A 17,013-nucleotide genomic window follows, 5' to 3' on the forward strand; every position below is an offset into this window, starting at 1 on the left:
CTCTCTCCTGTTTCCATCTATCTGTCACCCACACACTAAAGCTCTTGGCCTGCTATCTGCTCTCCAGACTCTACCTGGCCTGCCCCATCTACCCAGCATCTCTCTCCTCACTTGGTTCCAGTTGTCACCTACTGGCCCCTGCCTCCAACCCCCTCCCCCTCACCTCTTGATACTGGCTATCCCCTTCTCCACTCTCAGTTCTGCTGCAGAGTCTTGTCCCAAAATGTCGACTATCCTCTTCCCACCCCACGGATGCTGCTCAATCCACTGGATTCCATCATCTATGGCCTCCATCTCCCTTTCCTGCTTATTTGAAAGACCTGTTGTCCCATATCAATGTCATCTGCAAGGTGCATTTTGTCACACTCCCCTGAATTCAATTCCCCAGGTTCCCGTCTTACCAAACCCCTAAACAATTACAGCAAGACTTCCTCAAACACAGGACCGATACTTGTCCGCCAGTATCCCTCTCCCAAATGATGGATCCTCTATGCCCTCACCAATCTGCCTGTGCTGCCACTTTCAGGAAGCCTTGATCTTGAAAACCAATGTTCTTTTGTTCAGAATCCGAATGAACAAGTCATGAAATTCATTGTTTTGCGGCAATGTCACAGAGCAAACATTCACATAAACCACCTTACAACAATAATTAAAAACAGTGCATAAAATGTCAAAGACAGGCAGTGTCGCTGGTTCATTGATTATTCAGGAATCTGATGGCAGCAGAGAAGAAGCTGTCCTCGTGCCGCTGGGTGCTCATCTTTAGGCTCCTGTACCTTTTTCCCAATGGTAGCAGAGTGCCCTGGGTGGTGGGAATCTTTGAGAATAGAGGCTCCTTTCTTAAGACACCACCTTAAGACACTTCCACAGATCCCACCATTTACATCCCCAAATTCATCACTTTACATGATTCAGGATGTGTACCAACTCGATACATTGTCCTGCAGCCACCAGCCACCCTGCTCACTGTCAAGCATGATGCCAATTTTGTGCACGTGGTAATCACACCTGCATTTACATCCAGCATGAGGATATTACAAACTTTAAGGTCCCCATCACACTTCCAATCACCAGACATCAGTCCATTACCAACTGTGCTTCCAATCACCAGGCCATGTTCGGATCTCATTTGCCCAACTTGATCATTGATAGTGAGCTGGATCTCATACATATTGTGCAATGTACATAGGCACTGAAATTCTTGCTGGAGCTGAACAGGTATTTGTAAAAAGAAACTATAATGGTAACTTAATTGAATTTTAAAAATGATAATGAATGCAGACAATAGATGGATAATAAATAATCCCAGTGTAAATAAGTGTTTTGCAGTAGTACAGACAGTCCTTTCACGGTGTTGGAGCCATCCCTGATCAGTGTAACAAGGGGAGGTTTGAGACCCTGACAGCTGCTAAAAAGAAACTTCTTGAACCTGGATGCACTGGTCTTCAGGCTTCTGTACCCTTTGCCCAAAGGTTGCAGTGAGAGGAGGTTGTGACCAGGGTGATGGGGTGCGTCCGTTATGATGTCGGCTGCCTTCTTGAGGCAGCACCTCACATACTGTAGATATTTGCAGTGGATGGGTGCTCAGAGCCTGTGATGGGCCTGACTATGTTTGCTACCTTCTGCATTCCTTGGCACAGAATTACCAAACCCCCCAGGCTATGATACAACCAGGCTGTGCCCTGGATCTCATGAACTCTTACCTTTGAGACCAATCTCCTGTGCACAAACGTCAAAGGCCTTACCGAAGGTCTACAAGATTATGAGAGGCATAGTTAGAGTGGACAACCAGCACCTTTTCCCCCAGGGCAAGCATAGCAAACATAAGAGGACATCAGTACAAGGTAAGGGGAGAAAGGTTTAGGGGAGACATCAGGGATAAGTTCTTTACACAGAGGGCAGTGGATGCCTGGAATGCATTTCTGGGGGTAATGGCGAAGGCTGGTACAATAGGGGCATTTGAAAGACTCTTAAATGGACACATGGATAGAAGAAAAATACAGGGTTATGGGTGTGAGGCAGGGAAGGTTGAGTTTGTTGAATAGATTTATGTAGGTTGGCACAAGATTGTGAGCTGAAGGGCCTGCTCTGTGCTGTAATCTATGTTCCAGGAGGTCCATGTACACTAGATCAAAGGCACACTAAGGTTTTACCTCTTAAATTTTTTTTAATTTAGACATGCAGCACATTGACAGGCCATTTCTGTCCACGAGTCCGTGCCACCCAATTAACCCTACACCTCCAGTACGTTTCAAATGGTGGGAGGAAACCAGAGCCCCCGGGGAAAACTCATGCAGAATTGGGGAGAATGTACACACTCCTTACAGACAGCGCAGGACTCGAATCCGGGTCATAGGCGCTGTAACAGCATCACACCAACCGCTACACTAACTGTGCCTGCTCTCTCCCTGCACTCACCTTCTATTTCTTTATCCCCTCCAGTGGGAAATGCCGCCAATGCTGAGGTCCGCTGCTGTCTCTGGTGACCTTGTTCATCTCTCTCGGATTTAATTTCCCTTGCAAGTCGTGGATGAATTACTTTTCTTCTGGATTTATATGTTTGTTGAGGGAATACATTTTGTTTGCAAGTAAAAATTATGCCGAGAGCAGAAGTCGAGGCAGGTATTTCCAGCATCTATGATTTCTATTTCTTTAGCAATGTATTATTTCTTCCCACGCTAACCATTGCTTGTCCAATGAACCACAGCAGGTCCACACTTTTAACTTCATACAGATTTTCTCTGTTTAGGTTTATGACGCTCATTTTGTTCTGAACTGTATCACTTTGAAATCTAATGAAAAAATTCCATCTTATTATGGTCACAGTTCCCTAAAGGACCATCACAGCGACCGTCAATCAATAATTCCTCATTGCTGCAAACAAGATTCACAATAGCCCTTTCCCTGATTGGTTGCTCAATATATTGATCCAGGTAAGTATCTGTACAGATTCCTGCAATTTATCTTCCGCATTAGTATGGTAGAAATTGCTCACCACCAATAGTTAAATTGATGGTCCTGTGCTTTCAGGTTTATCCTTCCCTCCCATTTTAAACGTCAGTGGAATATCAGAAATTCTCCACTTCCTCTCATGGCATCACCCTGCAGTCAGGAACACCCCCCCCCCCCCACCCCCCGATTTTACTGGTGTGGCCTAGATCCCATGGTCCTTAACCTATCCTTGTCAGATGCCTTAATAAGTGGACAAAGAGAAGCTGCAGGGACTCAGCAGGTCAGACAGCGCCCATGGAGAAAATTTGACAGTCGCGACCCTTTCCTGATTTCTGCCGATGACGCACTGCCTTACAGCAGGCAAAAGCAATTTTGCATAATATGACCCTGTTTTTATTACATGGCAATAAATTGAATCTGGAGACTAAGGTGGGAGGGAGAGAGAGCAAGCATAAAGGGGCGTTGAGCAAGCTGGGGAGAGGCCAACAGGTCATGGAGCACTGGGCAGAAGAAGGATGGAAAGGTGGGGGGATGCCACATGATGACGTGGGGCCAAGCCAGAAAATTGGCTCCTCCGAGGAAAAGTTAAAAAATAGTGAAAAAGGAGAAAGACCAGTTTTTAAACTAATTTGAACAATTATTAAATAACCCAGGAGAAGAAACATGATGTCGCCAAGATAGTACAGAGAAAATGAAAGAACAGCGACGGGAAGAAAAAGATAGGCCTACCTTGGAGAAGAAGCCAGGACCTGAGGCGAAGTCTTCTCTTTGGGCAAAGAGGGCCTCCGGGTGAGCTGTGATGTCCCTACAATAACAGGGGCAGCCTGACGAGTTGGAAAAAGGAGCGGCCCGACCATGCAAGCACGAGGAGTCGCACATGGGCAGTCGACAACAACGGGTGGCCCTGCCAGGGTGGCTTACCAAGCCCTCTAGACAGTTGGGAAGGGTGTCCTCAAAAACCTCCTTCTGGGCACATTTGGCCTCTCCCCACAGCAGCGTGCCTCCAGACTCCCGCACCTAGACGGGATGGGAGACAGAACACGGTTGGCCCTTATGGATGCTGGTGGAGGACTGCAAGCCCTGCTTCTTGTTCCGCCAGATCTTCTTGGAGCAAATATCCAAAGACATTCAACTCCTGCTGGTGGATGAGGACTTAACGGACCCATGGCCTGAGCACACCAAAAGAGAGAACGAAGCTGCCCTCAGCCAGGTCACCCGCCCAGGATCCAGCCAATCACAGCCCTCCCCCAAGCACAAGCTGGAGGAGCACCACCCCACTTCGTGATTCTATCATCAACGCTGGGGGGCCCAAGCTCGTAACCACAGGCAGACCTGTACCTTTCAGGGAAATGACTCGGCCAGCTGCCATTGATGGCTGTGGTGGCTGGCCACACAAACAGCCTTCTCCATGTGACTGATAAGTCCACCGATTTCTGGTGGATACCAGAATGGAACTGGGCGTCTTTCCCCCGACCGCCCCCAACTGCACCCGAGCACGGGGTCCCACTCTACGGGCAGCCAACAGGTCCACCACCAAAACCTTCGGCACCCGCAAGGCACAAATCTAGATTGGGAAAGACAAGTTCTGCTGGAGGTTCATGCTGGCCTCAGTGGGTACTGCGCTGTTGGGGGCCAACTTCCTCAGAGCACATGGCCAGCTGGTGGATGTGAAGGGCAAACGACTAGTCAACGCTCGCACCTTCCACTCAGTCCACCTCGATGCCACAGAAGCCTGCAAGCCAGAGATAGCCGCCATCACCGCTCCCAGGGACGAGTATTCCAGCATACTTGACGAGTTCCCCACCATCCTGCAGCCGCAGTTCACCGCTGCCAAGCCTCAGCATGGGGTCTATCACCACATATCCATGCAAGGCCCCCCCGCTGCACGCCAAGGTCAGGCGACTACCACCCGAAAGGCTACAGCTGGCGAAGGAGGAGTTCTCCCGCCGACAGGAGTTGGGGATTGTCCGACAGTCCCTGGGCCTCCCCTCTCTACATGGTCCCCAAGTCTTCCGAGGGCTGGCGACCCTGCGGGAATTATTGGCGCTTGAACAACGCGACTACACTGGACAGGTATCCATCCAGGACTTCACAGCAAACCACCACGTTTTCTCAAAAGTTGACCTGGTACGGGGCTACCATCAGATCCCAGACTACCCTGAGGACATCAGTAAGACCGCAATCATCATCCCGTTTGGGCTGTTTGAATTCTTGCGGATTCCTTTCGGACTTAAAAACGCAGCCCAGACTTTCCAGTGCCTGGTGGATGCAGTGGGCAGGGGCCTGGACTTTGTGTTTATATACCTCGATGACATCCTTATCGCCATCCGTGACCACGAGGAGCACAAGGTCCATCTCCACACCCTGTTTGCCCGTTTAGCAGAGTTTGGCCTCACGGTTAACATGGCCAAGTGCCAGTTTGGCAAGCAGACGCTGCAGTTCCTGGGACATACCATCTCAGCAGCCGGTGCTGCCCCAGCACCAGAAAAAATCGCAGCCGTGCGTCAGTTTCCCAAACCCACCACCCTCAAGGGCCTGCGAGTTTGTCGGTATGGTGAAATTTTATCATCGTTTCCGTTATTCTCGATGATCGCGGCAAAAAACAAAGTCCTTGTTGGGTTGGAAGAGGCGGAGTGTGCCTTCATGGCAACAAAGGATGCACTGGCGAGCGCCACACTTTTGGCCCACCTGTGCCCAGAGGCCCACACTGCATTCTTGATAGACGCCTCAGCCACGGCTGTTGGGGGCATGTTGGAACAGTGGGTCGATGGCCAGTGGCACCTGCTGGCTTTCTTTAGCGCTTTAGTACAGCGCTTTCGACCGGGAGCTCCTGGCCCTGTACCTAGCCATCCGGCACTTCAGGTACTTACTGGAGGGCAGGCCATTCACTGCGTTCACTGATTTCAAGCCACTCATGCAGGCTGTCACGATAGCCGAAGATCCATGGTTGGCTCGCCAGCAACACCACTTCTCCTACGTGTCAGAGTTCACCACCGACATTTGGCACAGGCAGGTAGGGACAACATCGTGGCGGATGCACTCTCTCGGCCTGCAATCCACAGCCTCACCCCTGGCCTAAACTACACTCACCTGGCGCAGGCACAGTGGAATGACCCGGAAATGTAGGCCCTCCATTCCGCCATTACTGGGCTCCACCTCCAGGAGATTCATTTGCCAGTCAGCCCGGACACACTGCTCTGTGACGTTTCCACCGGTCTGCTGTGCCTGGTAGTCCCGCCGCAGTGGAGGTCGCAGGCTTTCAGCATGGTCCACAATCTAGCACACCCCTCGGTCAAAACATCAGTGCAGATGGTGACGGAGTGGTTTGTATGGCACAGGCCCAAGGAGGTCACCCAAATGGCCAGTAGCTGCACACAGTGCCAGGCCTCCAAGATCCACCATCATACAAAGGCCCGATTCAACAGTTCGACACGGCGGTCAAAAGGTTCCACCACATCCATGTTGATATCGTGGGTCTCCAGGGAGGCGCGTTACCTCCTGACGGTGGTCGGAAGCCATCCCCATTAAAGACACTTCTGCTGAGACGTGCACCAGGACCTTGATCGCCCACTGGATCACCAGGTTTGGAGTCCCGGCACACATCATCAGCGACAGGAGCGCTCAGTTCACCTCCACCCTCTGGACTCAGGTGGTAAGCCTTCTGGGGGTTAAGCTCCACCACACCACGGTGTATCACTGGTAAGCTAATGGCCTGGTGGAGCGGTTTCATACCTGAAGTCGGCCCTCGTTGCCTGCCTCACCGGTTCCGGCTGGGTAAGTGAGTGCTCTGAGTCCTCCTCAGCATCAGGACAGCTCTGAAGGAGGATCTGCAGGTATCTTCCGCAGAGTTGGTGTACGGCGCACCACTGTCATTGCCCGGTGAGTTCTTCGGCCCGGAAACAGACTCCACGACCGACCACCCGACCCCGTTTGCAGACCTCTGCAACAAACTTGCCTCGCTGGCGAAGGTCTGTTCTGCCTCCTACACACCATGGCACCCGACCAACCAGACTGCCCAAAGAGCTGAGTGCAGCCAAATTCGTCTTTGTCCGGTGTGGCCCGCATACTGTGCCCTTGTAGCACCCTTATGAAGGCCCATACAGAGTCCTCCAGTGGTCCGGCAAAACCTTCACATTGGTCATCGGAGGTAAAAGTGAACTGTTTACAGTCGACCGCCTGAAGGCGTGACACCTGGACCTCACACAACCGATCCAAACAGCTCAGCCCAAGTGCCGAGGCTGTCCGCCCAAGCGACGGGATGTGTAGCCGGTTCTGGGAGGAGTTGTGTGGTGGCGCACATACTCGTGGCAAATCCGCCCTGCGTGTACCACTACATGGTGGGGCAGCCACGAGAACATGGTGCCGTCAGGGGCCCTCCTTGCCTCGTGGCTTTAACCCAGCATGCCCCTCGGGCAGACGCTATGACATCACCACCCACGCAGGGGCGGAGTTCACATTGCCCTTAAAGGGTCACGTGCTGGATTTGAAATAAACAGTCGTTGAGTCTCTTGCATAGTAGCTGCTGCTAGAACGAGATGTTAAGAAGTCAGAGGTGAAAGTTAATAAAGTATGTGAATTTATTAAAGAAATGCAAAAAAATCAAGAAATGGAGGAAAAAATTCAAAGTAAAAATCAACTTGTGGATAAAGAGGATGAAGGATTAAAAGCAGTAAATAAACAGCTGTCTGGAAAAGTGGATTCACTTGAAAATTTTAGTCAAAGGGACAATATTAAGGTTATTGGTTTGAAAGAAGGAGAAGGTATTCTTTCTTTCTTTTTCTTTGGCTTGGCTTCGCGGACGAAGATTTATGGAGGGGTAATGTCCACGTCAGCTGCAGGCTCGTTTGTGGCTGACAAGTCCGATGCGGGACAGGCAGACACGGTTGCAGCAGTTGCAAGGGAAAATTGGTTGGTTGGGGTTGGGTGTTGGGTTTTTCCTCCTTTGTCTTTTGACAGTGAGGTGGGCTCTGTGGTCTTCTTCAAAGAAGGTTGCTGCCCGCCGAACTGTGAGGCGCCAAGATACACGGTTTGAGGCGAGATCAGCCCACTGGCGGTGGTCAATGTGGCAGGCACCAAGAGCTTTTTTTAGGCAATCTTTGTACCTCTTCTTTGGTGCACCTCTGTCTCGGTGGCCAGTGGAGAGCTCGCCATATAACACGATCTTGGGAAGGCGATGGTCCTCCATTCTGGAGACGTGACCTACCCAGCGCAGTTGGATCTTCAGCAGCGTGGATTTGATGTTGTCGGCCTCTGCCATCTCGAGTACTTCGATGTTGGAGATGAAGGCGCTCCAATTAATGTTGAGGGTGGAGCGGAGACAACGTTGGTGGAAGCGTTCTAGGAGCCGTAGGTGATGCCGGTAAAGGACCCATGATTAGGAGCCAAACAGGAGTGTGGGTATGACTCTGTATACGCTAATCTTTGTGAGTTTTTCAGTTGGTTGTTTTTCCAGACTCTTTTGTGTAGTCTTCCAAAGGCACTATTTGCCTTGGCGAGTCTGTTGTCTATCTCGTTGTCGATCCTTGCATCCGATGAAATGGTGCAGCCGAGATAGGTAAACTGGTTGACCGTTTTGAGTTTTGTGTGCCCGATGGAGATGTGGGGGGGCTGGTAGTCATGGTGGGGAGCTGGCTGATGGAGGACCTCAGTTTTCTTCAGGCTGACTTCCAGGCCAAACATTTTGGCAGTTTCCGCAAAACAAGACGTCAAGCGTTGAAGAGCTGGCTCTGAATGGGCAACTAAAGCGGCATCATCTGCAAAGAGTAGTTCACGGACAAGTTGCTCTTGTGTCTTGGTGTGAGCTTGCAGGCGCCACAGATTGAAGAGACTGCCATCCGTGCGGCACCGGATGAAAACAGCGTCTTCATTGTTGAGGTCGTTCATGGCTTGTTTCAGCATCATGCTGAAGAAGATTGAAAAGAGGGTTGGTGCGAGAACGCAGCCTTGCTTCACGCCATTGTTAATGGAGAAGGGTTCAGAGAGCTCATTGCTGTATCTGACCTGACCTTGTTGGTTTTCGTGCAGTTGGATAACCATGCTGAGGAACTTTGGGAGGCATCCTACAGCGTCGGATTCCGCGGACTTTTGGGCAAGTATATTTTCATGGAGATATTGAAATTGAGCAAGGTCATAGAGCTTCTAAACCCAAACCTCAACCAGATCAAAAGCCAAGCCCCATTTTGGGGAAATTTCTTTGCTATCAACTAAGGGGAACAATTCTAGAATTAGTGGCCAAAGAGGCTGAAGAAAGAAAAGCTCCATTAGAATTTGGGTGGGGGGGTGGAAAACAAGATTTTTTTTGATCCTGACATAAGCTTTGAATTATTGGAGAAAAGGAAGAGGTTCAATCCAGTGTGGAATATACTGCAGAAGAAGGGACATCCTTTCATTTTATGTTATCCTGTAACTCTAAAAGTATTTGTCCAAGTAGATTCTTCAGAAGTCCAGAACATGCTCAAGAATATGCGGAACGGTTGCTGGACATGCGTCAAGAGTTGACCCAAAGAGTGGACATCTGAAGATGGGGAATTGTTTTACTTTGGCCCATGTAGTTTGGAACAGGTTTTGTAGTATCGTGGAGATGAGTTTATTAAACTTGGAAGTGCTGGAGATGATGTACTGACCGGTTCCTAGCGAACTGTGGACTTTAGTCGCAATCCGAAAAATGGAGGGTGGTAGCATTGTCTAGGGGTTTCACGACAATGCTGGGGGGTGGTGGGGGAGGACGGGCTTTCCTATATTTCTTTTTTCTTCTATGTATGCAATCAAGTATTATCTTTACCACTGGATTTTAGGAGTTTTTTTTTACACTTAGTGAGGAGCTGGGGACTGATGAAAGGGAAATATCATGGAGATTTGAATTGGGAGGTCTACAGCTTCCAAATTTCGAGAACTCTTATAAAGTGACCCAATTGCAATCTCCTCCTTCTCCTTTTGAGGAAGGAGGAAAAGTGGTTTGGGTTAATATAGAAATGGATAAAATAGGTGAGTAAACAAGAAGGTACGAAAGAAATCGACCCCATTTATCTTGAATAATATAAATTTTATTAACTGGTCAAGAGAAAAAGGAATAAAATCTATTAAAGATTGTTATCAAGGCAGATATAGTATGAAAAATATAATAAATGTTAGATACAGAAGGATGCATTATAATTTCATACACCAGATATATATTATACTAACAGATTGAAGTCAGATGGTTCAGAAAAGTCCTTTTTGCTGTAAACAGGATTTCGATTACGTTTGTATACGTTACATGGACATGTCTGAAATCAAATTCCTTTTGGACCAATTAATAGATTCTTTTTCAACAAATATTAAACATACGGTATAGAGAATTGCAAAGTTGTTTACCTTTGGAAAAGAATACATATAATTTAAAGAATAGGTATGATAAATTTCTCAGAATTTGGTTTTCATATACATAAAAAAATTGTGTTATAATTTTATAGATAACATGTCAATAGGTTAAAATATGATAAGTGCTTCATTACTCCCAGCTCTATTTCATTTTAGTTCACTTTACTTCAGTGCTTCTCAAATGTTGTCTTCCTACTCACATCCCACTTTAAGTATTCCCTCTGTCATCGGTGCTCTGTGATTAGTAAGGGATTGCTTAAGGTGGGATGTCAGTGGGGAGGGAAGGTTGAGAATCACTGCTCTAGACCTGAGCAGTGAAATATTTTGCTGGAGAAAAATTGTCATTGACCTGTTTCCTTTGGAGTTATGAAACCGTGCACATAACGAGTCAATTAGGGACGATTAAAACAGTGGTTTTCAAACTTTTTCTTCCCACCCACATCCCACCTTAAGCAATCCCTTACTGATCACCGATGGCAGAGGGAATACTTACAGTAGGATGTGGATGGAAAGAAAAAGGTTGAGACCCACTGGTTTACTTTTATTTAATGTTATTTGTAATTTTTATACACACATTCACACTTAAATGAGTGTTATATATTACATAGTGGTGCCTGGCTTCACTATGTATTATATATTTAAAAAACATAACTGTAGTTGTAGTTATTAGACAAAAGTTACAAAATATTAATGAGATACTATCCATTATTGTGATAAAACTAGTCTAATATATTGTAAAGATTTGGCTGTAGCTGTAATTATTCGATACATTGAAGTTGCAGTTTATTCATCAGATAACCTCCCGTATTAGTATAAAACGAGTCCGTCTCTTCCCTTTTTTTCTTCCTTTGCTTCTTTTTTCTTTTTATTCTTTTAAGGGTTTTTTCTGTGTGGGAGGGAACGGGGGGGGGGGAAGAAAATGATAAAAAGCACGTATTGATTTTGATGTACTAAAATTTCTTAGCTTTGTGTGTATTTTTGATGCATGTGCGAATAAAATAAAATTTGATAAGAGAAGGTTGGACAGGTGAAGAGACGGGGGTGGGGGGAGAAGGTCAATAGGGCAGGAAGGGTTAAAAATGGAACAGTAGAGATGTTAAGAGTGGAGCCTGGTTGGGGAGAAGGCCATCTGAAATTGGAAAATGCAACGTTCATTGAAATGGGCTCAAGGCTGCAGAACAGGAATATAATAAGTAGTTCCTCAAGTTTACGTTTAGCTTCCGCCCCAGCTGTGGATGTGGCTGAGGACAGACGTGTCTGTGTGGGAATGGTGAAGGGAATTAAACTGGCTGGTAGCCAGGAGTTTCAGCTTGCGCTCAAGGCACTTGATGAAGCGGTCATCCAGTCTGTGGTCTCAGCGATGTAGAGGAGACTACACCCAGTGGACCGGGTGCTGTAGATCAGGTCGGATGGTATGCAGGGTAAACGTTTTGCCTCACCTGGAAGGAAGGTCTGTTCTGTGGCCCTGGATGGAGGTGGTGGGGGGGGGGTGCAAGGACAAGGTTTACACTTACAGGGGGCACTGCCTCCGGGTGTGGAAGAGTGGGAAGAGCAGCAGACGAGGGAGTTTCAGGGAGACTTATGTCTGCAAAAAGCAGATCAGGGTGGGGAGGGGACGATCTGGCTGGTTTATTCACCCAAGGTTTCAGAATCCCCAGTTTTTATATCTTTCTGGTGCCTAACAGAAGTCCACATGCTCTTGCCCCACTGAACTGGTATCCACTTATCTCGACTCTGTTTTGTCCCCTCTAGTCCAGTCCCTCCCCTCTGACATCCACGAGACTTCACGTGCCCTCCATCACTTCAACAACTTCGAGTTCCCTGAATTCAACTACTTCATCTTTCCCCTGGACACCTAATCACTACTCACCTCCAACCCCCATACCAAAGGCCTCAAAGCCCTTCATTTCTTTCTCAGCAACCAGTCCCCTCCACCACCACCCTCCTCCAGCTGGCAGAACTTGTCCTCAGCCTCAATGACTTCTCCTTTAACTCATCCCACTTTCTCCAGGTCAAAAGGGTGGCCTCAGGTACTCTCCCGGCCCCCAGCTATGCCTGGCTTTTTGTTGGTTACCTGGAGCAATCCAAGCTACAAGCCAACACAGGCAAGGCCCCTCAACTCTTCCTCCGCTACGTCGACCACTACTTTGGTGCTGCCTCATGTACCCATGACAAGCTCATCAGCTTTATCCACTTTGCTGCCAACTTCCACCCTGACCTCAAATTCACTTGGTCCATTTCCAGCAACACTCTCCCTTTTCTTGATCTCTCTGTCTCCATCTCGGGAAACAACCACTTGCCAGACTTTCTCTACAAACCCACCAGCTCCCTCAACTACACCTCTTTACACCCTGTCCCCTGTAAGATTTCCATTCCTTTCCCTTAATTCCTCCATCTCCATCCCATCTGCTCCCAGGATGAGGACTTCCATCCAGATCATTAGAAATGTCCTCCTCCTTCAAACAACATGACCCCCCCCCCCCCCACATCTGACCTGGTCCCCTCAGCCCCTACGTGCAACAAGGACAGGATTCCCCTTGTCCTCACCAACCAACCCACCAGCCTCCACATCCAACACATCCTCCTCTACCATTTCTTCCACCTCATATGCAATGCTACCACCAGACATATGTTCTCCTCTCGTCCCCGCCTTCGGCAGGGTCTGTTCCCTCTGAGACTCCCTAGTCCACTCCTCCCTCCCCACCAATCATCCCCTTGGGGCCTACCTGTACCCACATCTCCTCCCTCACCACCATTCAGGGCCCCAAACAGTCCTTCCAAGTGAAGCCACACTTCACTTGTGAACCTGCAGGGCTCGTCTACTACATCCAGTGCTCCCACTGTGGACTCCTCCACATCGGAGAGACTGGACACAGACTGGGAGATCACTTTGTTGAGCACCTTGGCTGCATCTGCCACAATAACGTGGATCTCCCAATGCTCACCCATTCCAATTTCCCCATCCTGAGACTTCGATAGCTCAGTGGTTAGAGCACTGGACTTGTAAACCTGAGGTGCAAGTTCGTTCCTCTTTTCAGTGAGGGGCTGAACAAAGTGGCCTTACGGTAGACAAAGTTAAAGAATTTCATGTACCAAGAATGTTACGTTCTAAATGTAGTATTATGTGACAATAATGGAACCTTTAGCTTTATCTTTTACCATTCCCTTGTCTGTTCATGGTCTCGTGCACAGACAGACTGTGGCCACACGTAAATTGGAGGAACAACACCTCATCTTTCGACTGGATTGCATTAATATCAACTTCAGTTTCCATAGAAAGCCCCATCCATCCCCATTTCTCTCCCCCTCTCCTTTCTTCTCTCTCTCTCGTTCTTCCCTTTTCCCCTTTCACCAAGCCAAAATCCTTTTGATCCATTCAGCACCTTTTGTCTGTTGGTCTGGATGCCTCTCCCTCCTATTTGTCTCCCTTTCTTTGCCCAGCCTTTAACTCAGACGCCTGTCTTTTTTCTCTCCTACCATGAGGAAGGGCTCAGGGCCGAAATATCTTTATCTTCTGTGGAAACCGTGAGACCAGCTGAGTTCCTCCAGCATTCCTGTGTTTTGAACAGCTGCAGCGCTGCTCCCATCAAAATTTTTAGTTACCTCCTCAAATGTTCCAGTCAAATTAGTGAAGCAGAAGACAAACACAGAATTCTGTGGACACCGCGGTTGGAGTACAAACACACAAAACTGGAGAAACTCAGCAGGTCAAACCGTGTCCTTCGTGTAGCAAAGGCAGAGAAACAGAACTGACATTTCAGGTCGGAGCCCCTCATCAAAGTGCGAGAGAATGCCGTCAAGCATCTGAACAAAAGAGAGGAGTCACGTGATGGAGTAGTGGCCGGACGGTGAACTCCAGCCCTCTCCAGAAAAGTCGGGAAAAACAAAGGAAAACACAAAGGCACAGAAATAAAAGTTACAGAAAAGTGAGTATAAAGGTGGAAAGAAGATAGCGACAAAAAAAGAAAAATCGAAAGCAACGGTAAGAAGAGAGGAAGAGAAGACAAAGGAGGAAAAAGGTGAAGGCCTTACCTGTCCGAAGAGGCCCGCTGCGGAGAGAGAAACCCGCTCCCTCAGGTCGGTAAATAATGGACTACAAAAATGGCTCGCTGAGCCGAGTAAAAGTGCGCAACCGCGCATGAGCGATTCCTCGCTCATGCGCGTTGCGAATGAAAAAAAACACACCGACGGGAGGGGGGACCAGCTGGGGAGTCGATCTCCACAGCCGGTAATGACAGCTGCAGAACACCTGCAGCAAGAAGAGACCACAGAAGACAATAGAAACAAGAAAGAAGAGAAGGAAAGGGCACCAAAGAAACAACAGATGGCCAACCCAGAGGAAGAAGAAGAGGAAGAGGAAGAGTACAGTGAAATAGAAGAAGAAAAGAAAGGCAAGATAAAGGATATACTTTCTCTTATTAAAGGATACATGGAGTCATTTAAAGAATGGCAAACACAGGAATTTAAGGATTTAAGAAAAAGAATAAACAACACAGAAGAGAAAATGAATAAAATAGAGATGACCTTAGCAGAAATGGGAAAGAAAATGGACAAGATGGAAGAGCGGGCAGTAGCAGCAGAAATGGAGGTAGAAGACTTAAAAAAGAAATTGAAGGAATCTAATAAAAAAACTAAAGAGACACAAGAACTACTAGCTCAAAAAATAGATACAATGGAAAATTATAACAGAAGAAATAACATAAAGATAGTGGGCCTTAAGGAAGATGAAGAAGGCAAGAATATGAGGGAGTTTATAAAAGAGTGGATCCCTAAGACCCTAGGATGTCCAGAACTACAGCAAGAAATGGAAATAGAAAGGGCACATAGAGTATTGGCCTCTAAACCACAACCACAACAAAAACCAAGATCTATTGTAGTAAAATTCCTAAGATATACTACAAGAGAAAAGGTACTGGAGAAGACAATGGAAAAAGTAAGAGAGGGCAACAAACCACTGGAGTATAAAGGGCAAAAAATCTTCATTTATCCAGATATAAGTTTCGAACTCCTAAAGAAGAGAAAATAGTTCAATACAGCAAAGGCGATTTTATGGAAGAAAGGGTATAAATTTATACTAAAGCATCCAGCGGTATTGAAAATATTTATTCCAGGACAACAAAACAGACTATTCTCGGATCCAGAAGAAGCACGAAAATTTGCAGAACAATTACAAAAATAGACTGAGAGAGGAAGACGGGTAATGAGAGTTAAAATGATCACGATTGATATGTATGTGGGTAAAGACAAAAATAGACTGAGGGATGAAGACGGGTAATGAGAGTAAAAATGATCACGATTGATATGTATGCGGGTAAAGAGGTATAAGAGTGAATAGAGACAATGTGCATACGTGAATGTATCTGTACTTAGAGGAAAATATAGATAGTATAGACAAGAATTAATAAGGGAAGGTAATGGGATAGAGAGAATAAGGAGGGAATTAAAAGAGTGACCTTTGTGACATATGAAAAGTGAAATCTTTTCTGGGGGGGGCGGGGTGAGGGGAAATAGCGGTCACTGCAAAATCAGTTGACGCTTGCGAGTGGATTCGCAAATCCAAATGGAGAGGGGAGATGTGGTTGTCCGACAAGGGATAAAGGACAACTCAGGAGGGGAAGGGGAGATTGGGGATAAATAAGATAGAAATAGGAGAATAAGGAAAATGTTGGATGTTGTAGGAATGTTGTCTTATAAAGAGTTGAAAATAAGAAAACAGAAATGGAAAAGGAGGAAAGGTAATGATGGAAAAACGGAAAGAGAAGATAAACAAAATATACAAGGGCTACGCTGAACTATATGACTTTAAATATTAATGGAATACATAACCAAATTAAAAGGAAGAAACTACTAAATTTAAATGAATAAATGTATTCCATTAGAAAAAATAGCATATAGGTTAAGAAATAATATTGAAATATTCGAACAAGTATAGGAGCCTTACATTAAATACAATAGTGAAAACCTACCGGGGACAAACATTACCTAAGTTGATGGAAGCAGAAGGAAAGAAAAGAATGGACTCAGTAGAATTTCTGGTGTATATTTGTTGAATGACAACATTGTCTGACTGGCTTAATGCAACCTAGATTGTATACCTAAAATGGATGAGAGGGGGGGGGGTGGGGGGTGGCTTGGGAGGAAGGGGGGGGGAGAAAAAGTCACTGTATATGTGTGAAAAAGAAATAGTGTATATCATGGCTAATGTGATTTATGGTGTGAAAAATAAAAAATTTAAAAAAAAAGCATCTGAACAAAAGAATCTGGGGGAGGGGGTGTTGGCAAAGGCAGGAGATGATAGGTGGAGAAAGGATGAAGGGGACAGCAGCAATGAGGTGGGGGGAGGTGATGGGGCTGTGTGGGTGAAAGAACTGGAAGGACAGGAAATGGGGGAGGGGGAAGAAAAGGCAAACAAGTTTAATGGAAAGCAGTGAAATCAATGTTCATGCTCTGGGGTTGGAGGGGGTCCAAATGGAAAATAAGGTGTTGATCCTCCAATCTGTGGGTGGTCAGGGTGGGACAGTATGGGAGTGTGACCCTGAATGGAAGTGATTACAAGCGGAGTGGAGGTGCTGAGTGAAGCAATCTCCCAGACTGCGACCGGTCTCTCTGATATACAGAAGTAGTGAAGCAGGATCTCCCACAAAGTCATATTGACTGATTCTCATCAACCCCTGCCTTCCTGAATTAAGGATAAATTGGAAT

Source organism: Narcine bancroftii, chromosome 4, assembly GCF_036971445.1.
Source record: "Narcine bancroftii isolate sNarBan1 chromosome 4, sNarBan1.hap1, whole genome shotgun sequence".
NCBI lineage: Eukaryota > Metazoa > Chordata > Chondrichthyes > Torpediniformes > Narcinidae > Narcine > Narcine bancroftii.